The sequence below is a fragment of the Diadema setosum genome, chromosome 5 (assembly GCF_964275005.1).
Source record: "Diadema setosum chromosome 5, eeDiaSeto1, whole genome shotgun sequence".
Lineage (NCBI taxonomy): Eukaryota > Metazoa > Echinodermata > Echinoidea > Diadematoida > Diadematidae > Diadema > Diadema setosum.
This window is the reverse complement of record NC_092689.1, coordinates 13,262,285-13,279,587: the sequence shown is the minus strand read 5'-3', so window position 1 is coordinate 13,279,587 and position 17,303 is coordinate 13,262,285. Positions and strand designations below refer to the sequence as shown.

The 17,303-nt window shown below is 37.4% G+C and overlaps 2 long non-coding RNA genes and 1 pseudogene across 2 annotated transcripts; 2 read left to right on the top strand and 1 right to left on the bottom strand.

Annotated features, from left to right (window-relative positions):
* The window catches only part of LOC140228525 (uncharacterized), a 333,922-nt pseudogene that overhangs the window by 160,906 nt on the left and 155,713 nt on the right, over positions 1-17,303 (top strand).
* On the bottom strand, positions 4,237-6,485 carry LOC140228598 (uncharacterized). Its single transcript, XR_011901245.1, has 3 exons — positions 6,348-6,485; positions 5,029-5,095; positions 4,237-4,473 (listed from the first exon to the last, which is right to left on the bottom strand). It is a non-coding gene; the product is annotated as an uncharacterized lncRNA (long non-coding RNA).
* LOC140228599 (uncharacterized) lies at positions 14,536-15,453 on the top strand. The gene is made up of 2 exons (XR_011901246.1): positions 14,536-14,671; positions 15,368-15,453. It is a non-coding gene; the product is annotated as an uncharacterized lncRNA (long non-coding RNA).

Genomic DNA, 17,303 nt, shown 5'->3' with positions numbered 1-17,303 from the left:
AAGTGAAGTCCATGTCATTTTCTTCAAACTTTCCATACCGTAACTTTGACCCATCCGAAGCCCAAATATGTAAATAAAACCATAGGTTCATGTGCTTGTTTTTCTTCTACGGGACTTTGAAGAATATGACTAATCTGCCGTCCTGTACCAAAATAATAGCGTTACAGGATCAAGACCATGAATGGCAACAAAATCTGCAATGACAAACTTAAATCCCTATAATTCTTTCAAAATTGATGCTATTTTCTCCAAATTTACAAGAATTGCAGAAAAAGGTTTCCAAAATGAGGAAAAGGTTTTAAAGGTAGGGTTTACACTCTCATTCTTGAGCGAGCAGCGCCCTCACGCGGCAGAAAACACCGAAATATCTCAAATCCTTCTCATCGACGTTTTCTGTTAGGGGTGAGCAAGAGGACAAGGTTCATAAAACTTATGCTGTTCATCCAAAACCCAAGTCAGTTTCACGAAACTTTGCCAAATTATAGAAGAAGGCTTACTAATTCCAGAAAAACAATAAAAAGAGGGGGTTCATGTCCTAGCTTTTGTGCTGGCAGCATCCATAGATGATAGAAATCACCCTAGGACCCCAAAATCTCGTTAAAAACCTGTCGTGGGTGCCCTAATTAGGTGGGGTTCATGAATGTCATGCTGCACATTCAAATCCCATGCCATTTTTACGAAACTTTGTCAAATTGTAGAAGAAGGGATACTTCATGCAGAACAATTGTAAAAATGGGGGGTTCATGTGCTCGTTATAGTGCTAGCAGAGCCTCCTTGCGACAGAATCATCGTAAGACCCCCCCCCCCAAAAAAAAAAAAAAAAAAAATCTGGTCAGGAACCAATGCAGGGATATACCCTGCTAGGATGCATGAATCTCATGCGGTTCACTTGAAATCCCATTTTCTTTTCTTTTTTTTAAACAAACAAACAAACAAAAAACGTGTCACAATTGCAGTGAAATGGTGGAAAATATTCAGGAAGGAAAGTCCATGTGTGTTTTTGTTAATAATTCCCTTACTCAGCCATAATGATATTATGTGGACGCCAGCGTGGAAAATTCCATATTGACATGCTTGTTTGTTCATTTGTTTTACCCACTTGGTGTAACCGTGTGCAGAAAGTGATAATGGAGGAAGAAGAATAATTATAAGGAAATGGGAGTTTTGGCATTAGTCTGACGGTCCTCCAAAGGAAAAAAAGAAATCTTAATACAATGACGTTGGTTGTAGATTGCATGTGTTGGTTGTTGCAGTGGTTGGTAAGGTGTGTGTTGTAAGCTATGGAGATGTACCTTGCCTGAAATTAATATCTGAATGGTAAAAGTGATGAATACTTGTTTGATAATACTTTCGTGACCTTGTATTTTGTAACCAAAAATAAAAAAAAAAATGTTAGTAATGACTAGATCTAATCTAGATTTTAACAGAGACACTCAGATTGTTTTAGTTGCTATTAGACCTAAAGGTGAAATGTGTGTCATATTGATTTGTTTTGTTGTTGTTCTTTTTAACACCTAGTCCAGCAGACTAGTAAACCCCGAATGGGGCCTATAGGCCCTTGGTACCTTAGCACTCGACTTTACCATGTTGATGAACAGATAATGAACTGCATGTCACGAAACAGATCTATGGATTGAAAATGGAAACAGCTCTGTTCGACTTACAAGCTTCCCGATTCCGTCGATCAGAGTTGTGCTACCATGACCATATATACGCGGCTCGGACCGCTGAAAGCACTGCTGAACTTTGCGTAGTACGTACAGATTGTAACGCGTACAGTCGGCACGCGAGCCGACCGAGGCCGCCCAGCGCGGCCGCGGTGGGGAGTTGTCGGGTATCCATACGTACCACACTCTAGCTCGATCTAGTAGCAGCTGCTCGGCCGTAATAAGGCAAAACAGCGTAACTCAGAATATCATGTTCTGAGAAAAACGAGTTTGAAAATTCAATTGGTTCCCATTTTTCCGTCAAAGGAGTAAAACACTTTTGAAGCAGCGAAGTTTCTTAGGCATTAATAAAGAATATCTCGATAAAATTTCAGTAAAATAGGACTTCCCGTTTTAGAGTAATTGCCATGTTTAGAATAGATACCGCATTTTAGCGAATCACAGCACTGTGCTGATGAGTAATTCTAGTTTGCCAAAAGAGCGTATCCTTACTTAGGTTGTGCGAGGAATCCTCACGCGGCAACATATCAATTAGGCAAAAGAACGTATCTTGACTTACGGCGCGTAAGCATTCTCCCGCGAAGCCACTTCAGTATGCCAAAAGAACGTATCTCGACTTACAAATATCTGCGCCTTATCCCTTTTATCAATGTAATTAGGCAGAATGACGTATCCCGACTCAATGGCAACAATCTCTCATTTGTTTATTTGACAATTTTGTTAACTGGATAATAAAAGTCCCGTTATATGTGTTTAAATATATATTAAGAATAGTAAAACACAGTAGCTTGCAAAATTATTGATGCAAGAGAACATTCATGTTTGGTTTTTTTTCCTGAAAACTTACCGAGTATGTGCTAAAATGTAATTAGTTGTTATCTACCAATTACCTTTCATTTTTGTTTTACTTCATTTGCATATACAGTTTATAGTTTATTGAGATGTCCATTCTTTTTTATTATCTTTAAGTGTATGTTTTTTATCCCTTGATGTAAGATTTTTCATTGTGAACATAATTATATTTGGTTTATCATTCATGTTGTTTTAACAAAAACATGGATTTGGATTAATATCGACAACTAAAGTACGAGTTTGGGTAAAGTCTGTAAAATGGACTGTTTGAGAACTGGCAAAAAAATAAAATAAAATGGGTATTAAGAAATTGTATAGACATCTGTACATGCACATCGTTTCAAAGAGACATACACGCATTTAATGTGTTAATATTGAGACTCCTATTTTAATTTCTATCTTTTCTTTGATTTATTTAACGATTTCCATTGAGATGAAAGGATTTGAACAGAAAGAATGATATTGTGTACTTTTTTATCGTTATAATTTGTTAATGTTTGGTTGATAGCATGAACTGTATCCGTGAGGTTAAAACTTCTAATGATAATATGCCTCAATTCTTTGAACAACAACAATAATAACAATGCTTTATGAGGTAATCATGAATCCAGGTTTTAATGTTTTTAGGTGTAACTTGACCACACACACACACGCACACACACAACCAAGCAAGTACAAAAACACACAAAACACACACACACACACCTCAGACTTGTCAGAGTTGCAAACATTCTCTCAGTAGAATAACTTTGAGAAAGACATGACAGAAATGTAGATGCAGAGACTGATTTACATCTTCTGAAAGGTTTATAGGGAAAAATGTGTGTACATCTGTTTCTCAAAGATAACAGCATTACAAAAATCATTCGATTATTTGCAAGTTCTAAAAATATGACATAGATATCTACGCTTTCTTGTTAAAATTTAAGAGAGAGTTTGGTATGCCATTATGCTTTTATCACACTGAAAGCAAATCAGCAGTAACTAAACATTATCATGATGGTTAATTAGAAATAGAAAAAAAAATGTCATTTAATTCCCGAGTAAAGTTATTAGCTTACATACGTACCACAGTTGAACAAAACCCTGGGAACAAAATTTTCAACAGAACATAATTGTTTTTTTTTTGTGTTTTTTTTGTGTTTTTTTTTTTTTTCTGGAGATTAGTTATACTATTACCATATCAGACCTTCGCATCAATTTTTATCTTGGAAGATCAGAACATCTACAAATTACAAATTGTAAATAGCACACATAACATTTTTAATCCTTACTGTTGTTGAAGATCAAGTGTAGTAAGAAGTAAATACTTGGGTAAAGAACAATTATTAGGCAGCTTAAACGAAGGGAAAATTTGCAACAGTATTCACGTTAAACACATTTCAATAAACGTCTCATCACAACAGCGATTTGCTGTGCTGCAATTTACATCTGCGTTGTCTGAGAGCTCCCGGAGGGATAAGGCTCAAAATAAGATATGAAAATTTTGCAGGAAATAAGGTTACTATTTCCCTGGTTTTCTGAAATAAGTTGACATGTTTCAATCGACATGATATTGATTTTGAGGGAAAGCATTTACAACAATATTTGATATGAACAAGTGATAGTTTTACCTAAAGTTGATAGTCATCATTTCAAAGGGCAATAAGCCCTCATCATATATTTTTTTTCGAAATAGAACCTTTAGTTTCATATCAATAAAAAAAAAAATCTTTCTTGTGCCTTCATAACGTGAGAATAGTCATTAACACTTCACAGTTGAGTTTTGCGAGTTCCTAATCTAACTGTGAAAGATTTACCTGATCCTATATAAACAATCCGAGTGTTATTATTTTTCTTCTAGAGTTGACTGATCTAGTGCACAATCCACTCCATCTCCATCTCCATTGTGCACAGCTGTTCTGAAATCTGTATAGTTGCTCTTTTCTCTGCTTTCGAACTGCTCGGTAGACCACTGCAGGAAAATGTAAAAGAAATGGAAGAGAATAATTAACACAAAATAAGGCACTCTTTCCGTAAAAGACAGTGAATTTCAACTCTGCTTTAGTTATATCATGTGATTAAATTCTTCATTAGACATGGTTGTGTGTAACAAATACTCTCTCACAGACCCCCTTCCCCTCCAAAAAAAAAAAAAATCAAAGGAAATGAGAATGAGTATTTAATATCGAAATACACTCACAATATATATTATCCAACATCATACAAATACCCCTTGAGGATATACAAGGCTGTGTGTTTATTTTTGAGAGAGAATGGTGACTATTTCGTCAGTTTTCATTTCATATTATTTTTTTTTTTCATTGCTAAGGAATGAACTGTGAAATGTGGTATTCTCAAATTATCAGAGGGTCATCATCATGGATTTTGCCTTCTTTTATTTTTTTCTTTTATGATTTTTCAAAATGCCGGCTCGTGTCGCCAGTGATAATGACAAAGGAGGGATTCATTTCTTCCCCCTTCTTCTACTTTTGTTGTATGAATTAATAGGTGATTATTCAACTTGTACCTTTTATTGTACTTGATACACTGCATTCCTTTTCTGTGCTGGTCTAGGCTGGCGGTTGGTGTGGACACTGAAAAGAGAGACATGCAAATATGTATTTCAACACGAATGTTAATATCATCTAAAGTAGACGATTGGGTCTGAATATTTGAACTTTCCATAGTATTTAAAACCACGTAACTTCAGAATAGATATTTGAATTCCATGAGCTTTTGCCCTCAACATTGTTATGGGGAGGGGTGGAACGTATAACATGTATAGGATCTACCATGGCTACAATGCAGTTTGTTTTTTTTTTGTATCGAAATGAAAAAAAAATAAATGTTTTAAAGAATATGTATAGCTGACTAAAATTGCACCAAGAATACAAAAGAAAAAAAAAAGAAAAAAGATAAATCAGGCTTCCATAGTTAGCAGGTACAGAGTACCATTTAATATGACTTTATTCTTTTAGGCTTATTTTAAGTGGATAAATTCCTGTATGTATGAAAACACCACAATCACATTCTTCATTCTTTAAAGAAATAACAAACAAGATCCAAGACTACTTCAGTACTTGTGTTTAACCAAAGATGTAGCCCAAACATTATTAAATAATGTTTGGCTACATCTTTGGTTAAACACAAGTACTGACAACAAATTTTGTTGTCCTTACTTTTCTTGCTAAAGTAATGATGTTAATGTCATTATTAGAACATATCGTCTTCCATCAGTTCATGTTGCCACTGAAGACTAAATTGAATTCATCAGTATCAAGCTTTATTGTCATTAGCTTGAAGTCGAAACTACTGTTTACTATAAAGCTCTTACTTTTTTAGACTTTTAGACGAAAACTGAATTTGAGGTAGAAGACGTCAAGTCGATGATCATAACAGTATAATATTAGGGTCCACTCAATGTATTTGCGCATAGGTAAATTTCTTTTGAGAGTCACTACTTCTACTAGACCACTAGTAGTAGTACCTGTACTACTACAAGTATCCTACATTTACATAGTCATTATTACATTAGTAGAACCACTACCACAACCACACCAATGAGCCACGTTTTGGCAAGCCCACCGAAAGGAAAGGCTGTCATACTCATAGCTCTAAGTTTGCTCTTTATTTTCATAGCTTGCTGTGTTTTTTGTTTATTTTTTTTTTTTTACTCATCGAGTTCTTAAATCTTAGTGAAAACTATTATCGAAGGTACTGGACCCTACTAGCAAAGCGTACTGTCGTCCAGTCTGTACAGCCCAATTGCGGATGGAGCCGTACTTCGCACGGCGTCTGGTCGGGCTAGATCAAACTTAGACCTGACAAAAAACCCATAAAACTTACCGGTGTTACCGCTGATTTTCTTTGTGGTAGCATTAGCTGGTCAGGAGAATATCCATTCCATGACTGCAAAACAAAACAATGGGCATGACTTCATGGTTCACACTGCAGCAAAGCTTGCCTGCCAGTCAACCAGTCGGTGTATGAACTCTGCTTAAGCTGTTGTCGCATGCGAGAAAGCGGCGCGGCAGCAGCGGCGGCACTACAATACACTCACTGCATGCCGCGGCTGAAATGGATCTGCAGCACGTAGCCGTAGGTCTTACACATAGAGTTATGCAGTGCAGCGTGTGTTGTGATGGCCACGATGTTGATACGTTGTTTTGCCGTGCTGACTGTAGCGCGCATGGCCCTGATTTTACACAGCAAAGCGCTGTATGATGACATACGTTCTTTTGGCGTCGCAATTTCCTTCTTTTTTCTTGAGAAACCACCATGAAAAAAACAGTGTATGTAAAGATACGTTCATTTGCCGTAACAGCGAAAATGCTTTCTTTGTCATTTCTATACGTATCTCGGGTTACGTTGTTTTGCCTAGCTGGAAACGGCAAAGTTGTGAAAAAGGTGTGTAAGATACGCTTTTTATCTCTGAAATGGTAAACATTTGAAAATTGAGACTTTCACCATTAAAAAGAGCGCATTTTATTTAGGAGCCATATGCTCATAACTCAAAATGCCCAAATTTTGAGTTACGTTCCTTTGCCTTATCACGGCCGTGCTCAGGTCAGCTATCTCAGCTCATCACTCGTGCGTGCGCTTCTGCGCTCTTTGTTACGTCACTGAAACCTGCGCAGCTAGGATGCGCACAAACTCAACTGAGGAACGTCCTTAAGCTACACCCATTTAGGCTTGATCCACTTCTGCAATTTATTGATTACTCTAATTACCATTTGGGCTACTTATCAATATGTCCACTAGCCAGTTGGTCTAGTGAATACTTAGTACAATGCCCGATTTGTCTAAATGTCATTTAGTGTAAGGCACATTTAGTCCAATGTTCACTTTGGCAAACTATTTAGAGTTTACACGGAGGATTTCAGAATTTGGGCTGTTTTTTTTTTTTTTTATTCAATATGGGTCTTCTTGAGATCAATGTGCGGAATGCAAGTCACAGGGAAAAGAATTAAGTAGAATCTACATAAAGTTACATGTATTTTCAAAGCCTATAGTGGGCATGATATTGCTGTGCAACTTTAGAATACATGTAAGAGACATTCATCATCCGTTGAAGAGACTTTCTTTCCACCTCCTTGACATGATGAGACATTTTTTTTTCTTTTTTTGTCTATGGTAATTAAATGAACCAGATGGAATGTGTATGACACCTCTAGTGAACATTACACCAGAGAGATCCTACCTCCTTGCGTACCGGTAATCATACTTTCTACCCTCGTCATAACACATGACCCATCACTGGAAAAAAAAATCTGATATTGACGTCAACATGATTTTGGAGTGGACTTCGCTCTTCAGCTTAACAGGGAAAAGTGAGAAGAATGCACAACCTATCCTCGTCATGGCAAATGACACATCACTGAAAAAAAACAAACAACAAATCTGATATTGACTTCAACATGATTTTGCAGTGGACTTCGCTCTTCAGCTTAACAGGGAAAAGTGAGAAAAATGCACAAAGTGACAACTTCTAGCCATCATGTAAGGAATATCTAGTGATTTTATGATACTAAACTTTGATATCGGAGAACATTTTTTTTTTTTGAAAACTTTCCAGAAACCAGGCACGCGGGCACGGGAGCCAAATCTCAGCTGGTGAATAGTCAAAATGGAACAAGCAGAAATAGACGCGCAGATGAAATCACAATTTATTTGGTTAATATGCCACACAAGAAAGGCACTTTAATGGCAGCCGAGTTGGAAATAAAAAATGTATTATAAATCATTGAATATCTTAAAAATTAGACCTAATGAAAATTAGTCCAAAAAGTGATTAGCCAAAACGGTGTTTAGACGAAATGCTAAATGGACGAATTGGCTAGTGGACAAACTGGAAAATAGACGAAACGAGAGTAGACTATAACTGCCTATTAGACCTGGCGAAATATAGACCAAGCGGACAGTGGACCAACTTGTAATTAGCTGAAACTTCCATAGACCGAATGATAAATATACTAAATGGAATTTAGACGAACTGACAATAAACCAAATGATATTAGACGAAGTGGGAAACAATCCAAGAAAGACGAAATGACAATTACATCATCCGGTCATGAGACGGAATGATAGTAGCCAAACTGGGTATAAGACTAAGTGGGGATTAGACCAAACGAACATTAGACAAAATTGATAGTAGACCAAATGGCCCGAATTCACAAAGGTGGTACAAATGAAACCATGGTTTAAACCATGGACAAAAACTACGGAGCGCCAAGTGTCGCATGGAATATTTCGATACGAAATCAGTCATTTCGTCGAAGAAATGATTATTTTGTAACGAAATGACAACATTTTGTAATTAAATGAACATTCATCCACGAAATGATAATTTCGTTAATGAAACGGTCATTTTGTCGACGAAATGACCAATTTTGTAATGAAATATTCCGTGAGACACTTGGCGCTCCATGGTTTTTGTCCATGGTTTAAACTATGGTTTCATTTGTACCACCTTCGTGAATTTGGACCAATGAGTTTAGCCGTAGTGGTGTCAGAGGAACTGAAAATAGACCATCTGATACTAGTAAGTAGACAAAAATGGCAATAAGCCTCTAGAGTAAACTTGGAGTAGCCTCCAGAGGACAACCGGGTACTGGGTAAATCTTTTTCGGATTTTACTTGGATGGTTTTGCTTTCTATTCTCTCGGTATACGTCAGTCCCAAAGACATGCTACAGACTCAACAGTAGGCTTAATTGTACCAGCAACTCCTTTTTTAATACCCTGCTTATGAAAAGACATTATGACAATGTCTACCTGTCACATGTGGTTTCGCTGATAAAACGTGCTTTTAGAATTCCTTTTAAGGGGTGTCAGAGAAATACCGAGATTGTAGGTTTTTTTTTTGTTTTGTTATATAAGTCTTTACAGCTACTACAAAATCAAATTGAAATCGGATTCATGGACCTGTAAATGACGCACAGTGCGTCAGTCGGAATTGTGTGCATAAGGTAACTATGGAATCCTTAAACCAGGAGGCGAAGCCGGGTGCGTGTAGGCTAAATTCCATAGTTACCGCATGCACACTATATTCCAACTGACGCACGAAAAGTCATATGCGTCTATGCTATAGAATGGGTAAGTTTCTTGCCAAAAATCCATTTTTCTATCATGTTACCCTTTGACAAATTTACTGGATTCATTTCCTTTTAGGCTTGCCATAGACTCGGGCATCCAGTATCTTATACTGGGTAAGCACCGAGACGTTTCTTAATTCCCCGTTGATGCGATTTTTCGAGATTTTAATATTTCCCGGCATTACGTTTTTACATTCTATGGCACCTATCCAGCGTTCAGTGCACTTATCTTACTATCTGATGAATATTCATGATGAAGGGGGACGGGTGCCCGAACAGTGCTTCTTATACAACGTCCAAGTAGATCCTTGTAATTTGATTGGAGGATTGTTGGTGACGTGATATTAAATAAGTACTCCATTCAACGTGCCGTGCAATTTTGGTTCTATTTTTGCGTGCAACTTGGTTCGATTTTTTCGTTCTATTCCACGGTTCGAGAAATTGTACGGTATACTGCGTGTACTGTGTGTTGCATATTGAGGATCGCATGCAGCTAGCGCAGGTACGTGTGCGGTACATGCATGCGCGTACGTAGGCCTACGTAGTGCTAGTGTACGTGTATGAGCGCTAGTATAGCTGTGACCTGTATCGATAATCTACACTGATTGCACAAGCCAGAAAGAGAATCGCAGTGGATCCACATGTAAGTATGGCTATATTTTTCATACATATATAGACTTCTAGGCCTACTTAGACCAAAAAGATCTACTTGGACGTTGTATAAATCAAATAGTGTATGGTCTTTACTCGAGCAATGGAACGAGATTTCGCACTTGGTGAAAGATGAGGCGCACTATTCAACTCGGCTTCGCCTCGTTGAATAGAGCGCCTCTATCTTTCACCTCGTGCGAAATCTCGTACCATTGCACTCGTGACCATTCACTATTTGTATACCATTTTACTGGATGCTACACAGCATGATTCTGTCGAATCGGTTTTTTTTTAACCTTTGTTACAAATGCGCGTATTTTTGCTGAGAGTGCGCGATAACATGCTTACCAAAGTGACTCAGCGTGCGGCCAGTACAAAACCAAGGCAAAGCTATTGACCAATGAGATTGCAGGATTCTCGCTACCCATCAATAATGATACCACCTACTCTTTCAAAGAAAAGAAGTGAAAATGTTCACTTAGGAGTGAATTTCAAAAACAAAGTGGATATTAGACAGTGAAATCGTAGTAAATGTAGATTGAAAATGCTTTTTTCACTTATTTTGGAATGTCCTCAGGGATCCCTTGAAATTCTTAGAGTGATCCCCTGAGGTCACTCCAAACTTAGTGGAAAATTAACATTTTCATTCAAAATTGCCCTCCATTTTCACCCTAAACTCACGGTTTTCTGTTATTCACTCGTTCAAGAGTGAACATTTTCACTCACCTTTTAAGACCTGACCTAAAGATTCCTTGTACCGAAGTATTGTTGTTCGATGTCCTTATGCAAATCATTACATTGTTCTTTGAAAAGTTACATGAATTTTACACGAATACAAATCTAGCAAGCACTGTCGGTGGCAGTGCCGGAAATGATATCACGTTTAAGCTTTTAATGAATATATTTCACATGAATGGAAAAGTGTAAGTGGATCGCTCGCTCTGCCCATACTTACAGTCAAATGAATAGTTGTCATAAATTATGATCATAGTCCTTCGCAGTGATTTCTTTTATTATGTTTATTTCCCGAGAAGTTTCATTTAAAATGCTCTATAAATGCGACTATTATACTCAAATAGTCCCTACCGTGAGAGAGGCCGGGGTATCCGCCTCCCACGCCCTCCCCCGCTCGATCCCTTCGCTCCCTCGCTAAGGATCTCACACCGTCACATAATGTACGCCCGTATGTTATAATCTTAGCCTCGCACTGAATTTTTTCCCTATATTTAATTCCCTAGAAATTTGCTTTTAAATGCTCTATAATCGCGACTTTTGTACTCTGTTAAAAAAAAAAACAAAAAAAAAAAAAAAACAACACCCTACCGTGGGAGAGGAGATCTCCCTCCAACACCCTCCCCCCTCCCCGGCTCGGTCGCTTTAATAGCTCCCTCGCCTAGGAATTCACGGGTGCTGTTCGTTATTCCGAAGGTTCGCTATTCCGAAGGTTCGTTATTCCGAAGGTTCGTTATTCCAAAACACACAATTCCCCATTCCTAGAGGTTCGTTAATCCGAAAATGAAAAGGGGTTCGTTAATCCGAACATTTGTAGCATTATTCCAAGGTTCGTTATTCCGAAGATTTGTTAATCCGAAAATGAAATTCGGAATAACGTATCTTTGGACTGAAGAGCCTTCGGAATAACGGACCTTCGGAATAACGGACCTTCGGAATAACGAGCTGTTACCCATTATGTGACGGTGTGAGATCTTCGGCAAGGGAGCGAAGCGACAGAGCGAGGGAGGGTGTGGGAGGGGGATACCCCGGCCTCTCCCACGGTAGGGACTTTTTGTAAAAACAGACTATAAAACTCGCGTTTATAGAGCGTTTAAAAACAAATTTTCTAAGGAATTAAACATGGTAAAAAAAAAAATCAGTGCGAAGGACTATGATAACGTATGTACGGGGATACATTAATGTAACGGTGTGAATTCGGTTACAGCTCGTTATTCCGAAGGTTCGTTATTCTGAAGGCTCTTCAGTCCGAAGATTCGTTATTCCGAAGATTCGTTATTCCGAATTCCATTTTCGACATAATGTACCCCCGTGTGTTATGATCAAATATAGTCCTTCAGAATGATTCCCTAAGAATTTGCTTTTAAATGCTCTATAATCGCGACTTTTGTACTCTGTTTTTACAAAAAGTCCCTACCGTGGGAGGGGGATCCCCCTGCAACACCCTCACACCGTCAAATTAATGTACCCCCGTACATGATATATTATCATAGTCCTTCGCATTGATTTTTTTTTTACTATGTTTAATTCCTTAGAAAATTTGCTTTTAAATCCTCTATAAACGCAACTTCTGTACTCTGTTTTACAAAAGGTCCCTACCGTGGGGGGGGGGGGGGATATCCCCTTCCACTCCCTCCTTCCCCCCCCCCCCCTTCGGTTGCTTCGCTAACTCGCCGAGAATTTCTCATCGTTATATAAATGTGCTTCCTGTGAGTTTTTGCACCCCCCCCCCCCCCCCAAAAAAAAAGAAGTGTTCCGGCGCGCTTGTGTGAGAGGATGCATGCTCACTTCAAGAACTGTTTCCTGAATAATAATTAAAAAAAAAATACCTCAACTTCAAAATGTCATAACTTCCATATTTTTTTTAATTGTATACATCATTCTATTTTATTTGATAAGCTTAGTTTTTATGGTATACGGGGTATAGCAATGAAATGGTTACAGAGTTATTTAAATGAGAGAAAGCAGTATGTTTGTATAGCTAATGTTAATTCACATTTTAGAGATATTCCAGTTGGTGTGCCGCAAGGATCAAATCGTCGCTGAATCCACGAACCGGCACAACCGGCCAAAATCGGGTAAATTTTCGATTTTGAGATTTTTGCATATTATGATAGTATATACCGAGTTCTACAACCTGACAAATTTTTGAACCTCAATCTCAAGTAATTACGTAATAATAATGATGACTGTGCCACTTCGTGAAAACTCCGACCGGTCCTTCTAGATTTTCACGAAGTGGCACTATCGCGTGCGTACACGCCGGACTTCATAAAAAATCACTGATCTGTCTAACGTCCTCGTACGCGCTCGTCCAAAATGGCTGCGCCCTGAGCAACGGAAACGAGACAGATGAAATCGGTAAAGTTACATATCGCTCTGTATTGACACTTAAATTATTCAAATTTTCACTTTATTGAATGTAGATTTGTGAATAAGGAATTAGAATATCAAAAGAGTGTAAATATGTAGTGTAACAGGACACAATGACTTAGTTTGGCTCTGTCCTAGCTTCGTACTCTACGTTTGCAGTCCCACAGCTATTGTTCGGTGTAAGTAAAGAAAAGGGAAAGCGGTTCGAACTAGTAGAGTCAAATGAACTCGTCTCACATTTGCATCGAATCTGTAACGCACTAAAATGGTGATATATTGTACAATTTTATTGTTACCTGTAGTACGAGCTCAAGTTTGTAGTGCTACGGCCTACTTCTTCCCAGGTAATATACAGTGTAGCTCTCTTATAGATCCTCTGAAACTTCCAGGAAGTATCTAACGTTGATACACTTACACTACAGTTCTTCTAGATCTAATTTAGATATTTAGACCCTAACTGTGTTGGGGGTGTTAAATTATTAATAGTGCTCGTGAATACCGTTACCTGTGCAGGTTACTGTGATGTTATTTCGCTGACTACCCTTGAAGTCTCAATGGAAAAGAAATGATTTAAAGCTACTTTAATTATGCTAAAATGTAAATGAGGAAGGTCCACCTCCCACCTCATTGTCTAAATTGAGGTGTTAAGAACAACAATAATGTTTGTTAATGTGGTCGTGAATATTCATACCAGCAAATTAGATTTAGATAGACAGCAAGCAAAAACATGTTTGTTACGCAACGTTAATGCTCAGTACCTGAATTCACAAATTGTTCTATCATGCTATAGGCCTAAATGTAAACATTTATAAACATGTACCTGGCGAGTAATTTTGCCTTAGTTTGTGACTTTGCTTGCTTTGATTTTCTACAATCTACAGTTCTTTGAAACACAGTGTTTTGTTTGTTTGTTTGTTTTTTTTTTTGGGGGGGGGGGGGGGCGGGGAGGTATGAGGATTCAGAACTGTGCAAATTATAATATTAGACCAGAGTGATGTTCTCAAAATTCAAATTCTATTAAGCCAATATAATGTAGACCTGAAAAGGAGGTGGGGAAGGGGGCAGTGTGATGTTTTGCAAATTTGTTGCTCATATTAATGATCTTACAGAATGGTTAGTAGTGATGGAGTTTTATGTGACTGACATCTTGCATTTATCTTCCATTCCAAACAGATATTGAGGCATTTGTGTGGACAACGCAACAACTTGCAGACTGGACTGAAATGAGTGATGTTCTTCGATGATGGGCTACTTTACAAAATTGTACTCCAAACCGCATTCCTGTAGATTTCTACCATCATCACAAGCTTGAACAAGAACCGTAAGTTACATTACTATCTGACAAGGAGTTAGACAAACCAGTGTGTACTAGTACACGGTGCAGGCATACGACAAATAATTTGACTTTTCACATAATGAAATGATTGTGTATCTTACTCTTTTTTAAATCACAACTGTATTTTGTAGTTTAGATGGACGTGAAGCACTGACATAACATGGAATCCGACATTTTGACATCGTATCTAATTACCTGCAGTCATGCTGCATTTTGGTATAACGGCAATGCTGTCTCAATGTGATCCTGATATGGTACCGATATGCATTTCTTTAGTGTCATTTATCTTTCATTACTGTTATAACTGTAGTTGTGTTTTTTTTTTGTGTTTTTTTTTTTTTGCTGTGTTTTTTTTTTTTTTTGGGGGGGGGGGGACAATGGAGATGGGGAATGAGCAGCTCTATGTGCTGATATGAGATACCATCAACTTTGCAAAAGTCAATGGCACATACTGTATGACAAATACTTGGCAAAGACGATGAAAATGAAAGGTCTCAATATACATTTAGAGCTTCATTCATATTAATGTTGGGTTTGTTTTTTTTTTTTTTGCTTTGTACACTCAGAAGTCAAATGTTGTAAGAATCTGAGACTTTACTTAATACATGGGGTTGACTATGTCACTGATTTTTACTTGTGATGTTCTGCTTTCTTTATTCTTTGTCTTATTCTTTACTTCAGTTCTGCTCCTGATTCTAGGAAACAATGTGTTCATCCACCATTTCGTCTGGCTTAGCATCCTCTTCTTTCGCACTCAAAGGTTACATTGTGCACTGAGCTAAAGGTGAGCAAGATATAAACAGCAATCAGTGCAACACTTATTCAGGTAGTATTCGGTTTTATTTTGTCATAGATCTTACTCAGAATATCCAGTGTCATTGGACAATTAGAAGTTATCCTAGTATAGTCTTGTTAAGTACAATATCACATTGATTTAAACTTATAATTCAACAGGATTGCATTAGCACTTTTGAGCAAAACATTACCAAAGTGTTGATATGAAAGGAACACTATTATGTAATAATTTTCTCAGGCAAATCAAATATAGTTTTACAGATGTGGAAAATTGTTTAAATGTTATGACTGTCGTCTCAAATAATTATCATCATTCCCCTCTGCAATATAGAAGTAACATTGTCTGTGAAAAACAATTGTTCATCTTTGCATAGGGAGAGCAGCTGATGACAACTGTCTACTGGATATGTCGAAGTGGAGAAAGCCAAGAGAAACCAGGAATAGCTTCAAATGACTAGGGTGGCTGAGCTGAACATCTGCACCAAAGTCCAAGCCAGGGATCATTATGGAAGGAGATCATAGCAATATTTCACTACAATCACAGAGTTGCTCCAGACAGCACTCGGCGAACTTTTCACGAATGTGTGTGCCTGATGAATGGGCAGTCAGGTTCTGGCAGAACATTATCTGAATGTTCTGCGTAATGTCGTATTTAATGACTTTGGGTTCTGTGTCTGTGCAGAAAGGGGGGGGGGGGGGGGGGTAGTGTGATTATAAAATATGACATCATTTTAATAATAACAATAATAATAATGATACTACTACTACAAATTATAATAATAATAGTGATGGTAATAATGATAATATCAATAATAATAATATAAATGATAATAAAAGTAATAATAACAATAATCAACAGTGCTTATGTATAGCACATAGAACATTCTGTGTTATGTCCCTATGTGCTCAAGGATTAAAATGATTACACAAAAACATACAATTGCAAATAACAATAATACCTTGTTTCATGTTTAGACTGTAATGAAGGCATTCCCAAGGCAGACTTAGATTTGTTTATTATTTGTAAATTATTTTAAATTCTGCGGTAGATTATTCCATATGGTAGAGACATGACAAGCAAATATGTATGTTGTTGCTTTTTTATTCAGCATAACAAATAAGTCCCTGCCTTTCGAACAAAGGTTTCTCTCTGGTGTGTCTCCTATTTAAAGTAGTTCTCTCAAATAGTGTGTTTTCAAAAGTTAATATCAAAATTTTGTACTGAATATGAATTTTGACTTGAAACCAGTGGAAGCTTCGTAGAACCACTGAAATTTGTGTTAATATGTTGTTGTTTTTTTTTTAATTTGAACACTAGTCTTGCAGCAGAATTTGGGATATCTGTATCTGTATGACTGGCAATCCACAAACTAATTAATGATGAAATCAACATGTCAAATGAAGAAACCATGAACTGAACGTACTGCAATGTGTTTATCGATGGAGTCTCACTTTTCCAAATATTGTATGTGAAAGAATCAAGGGGACATTAAGGGACATTAATCCTATGTACTGTATCTTACACTGTCACTTTATTCACTGGCATTACTCGTGATAACCATCAACCCATGGGTCTCTCCACACAGCTTTGTCACAATGATGCCATCCTCAATTTCCACTGTATGCTTCCATTCTCTTTGGCTTAACAGTGCTTTTCACAACAAAAACTATATAAGTATCAAAAGCCATATAAAATGTATTTTCTTTTACTTTGTTTTTTGAACCAGCTCACCTATCATACTATTCATTTTGTCTCCTTTAGCCAGGCCGCCATTAGGCCAACCCCATTAACGATTCTCAGTATTGTTTAATCATGCCTACC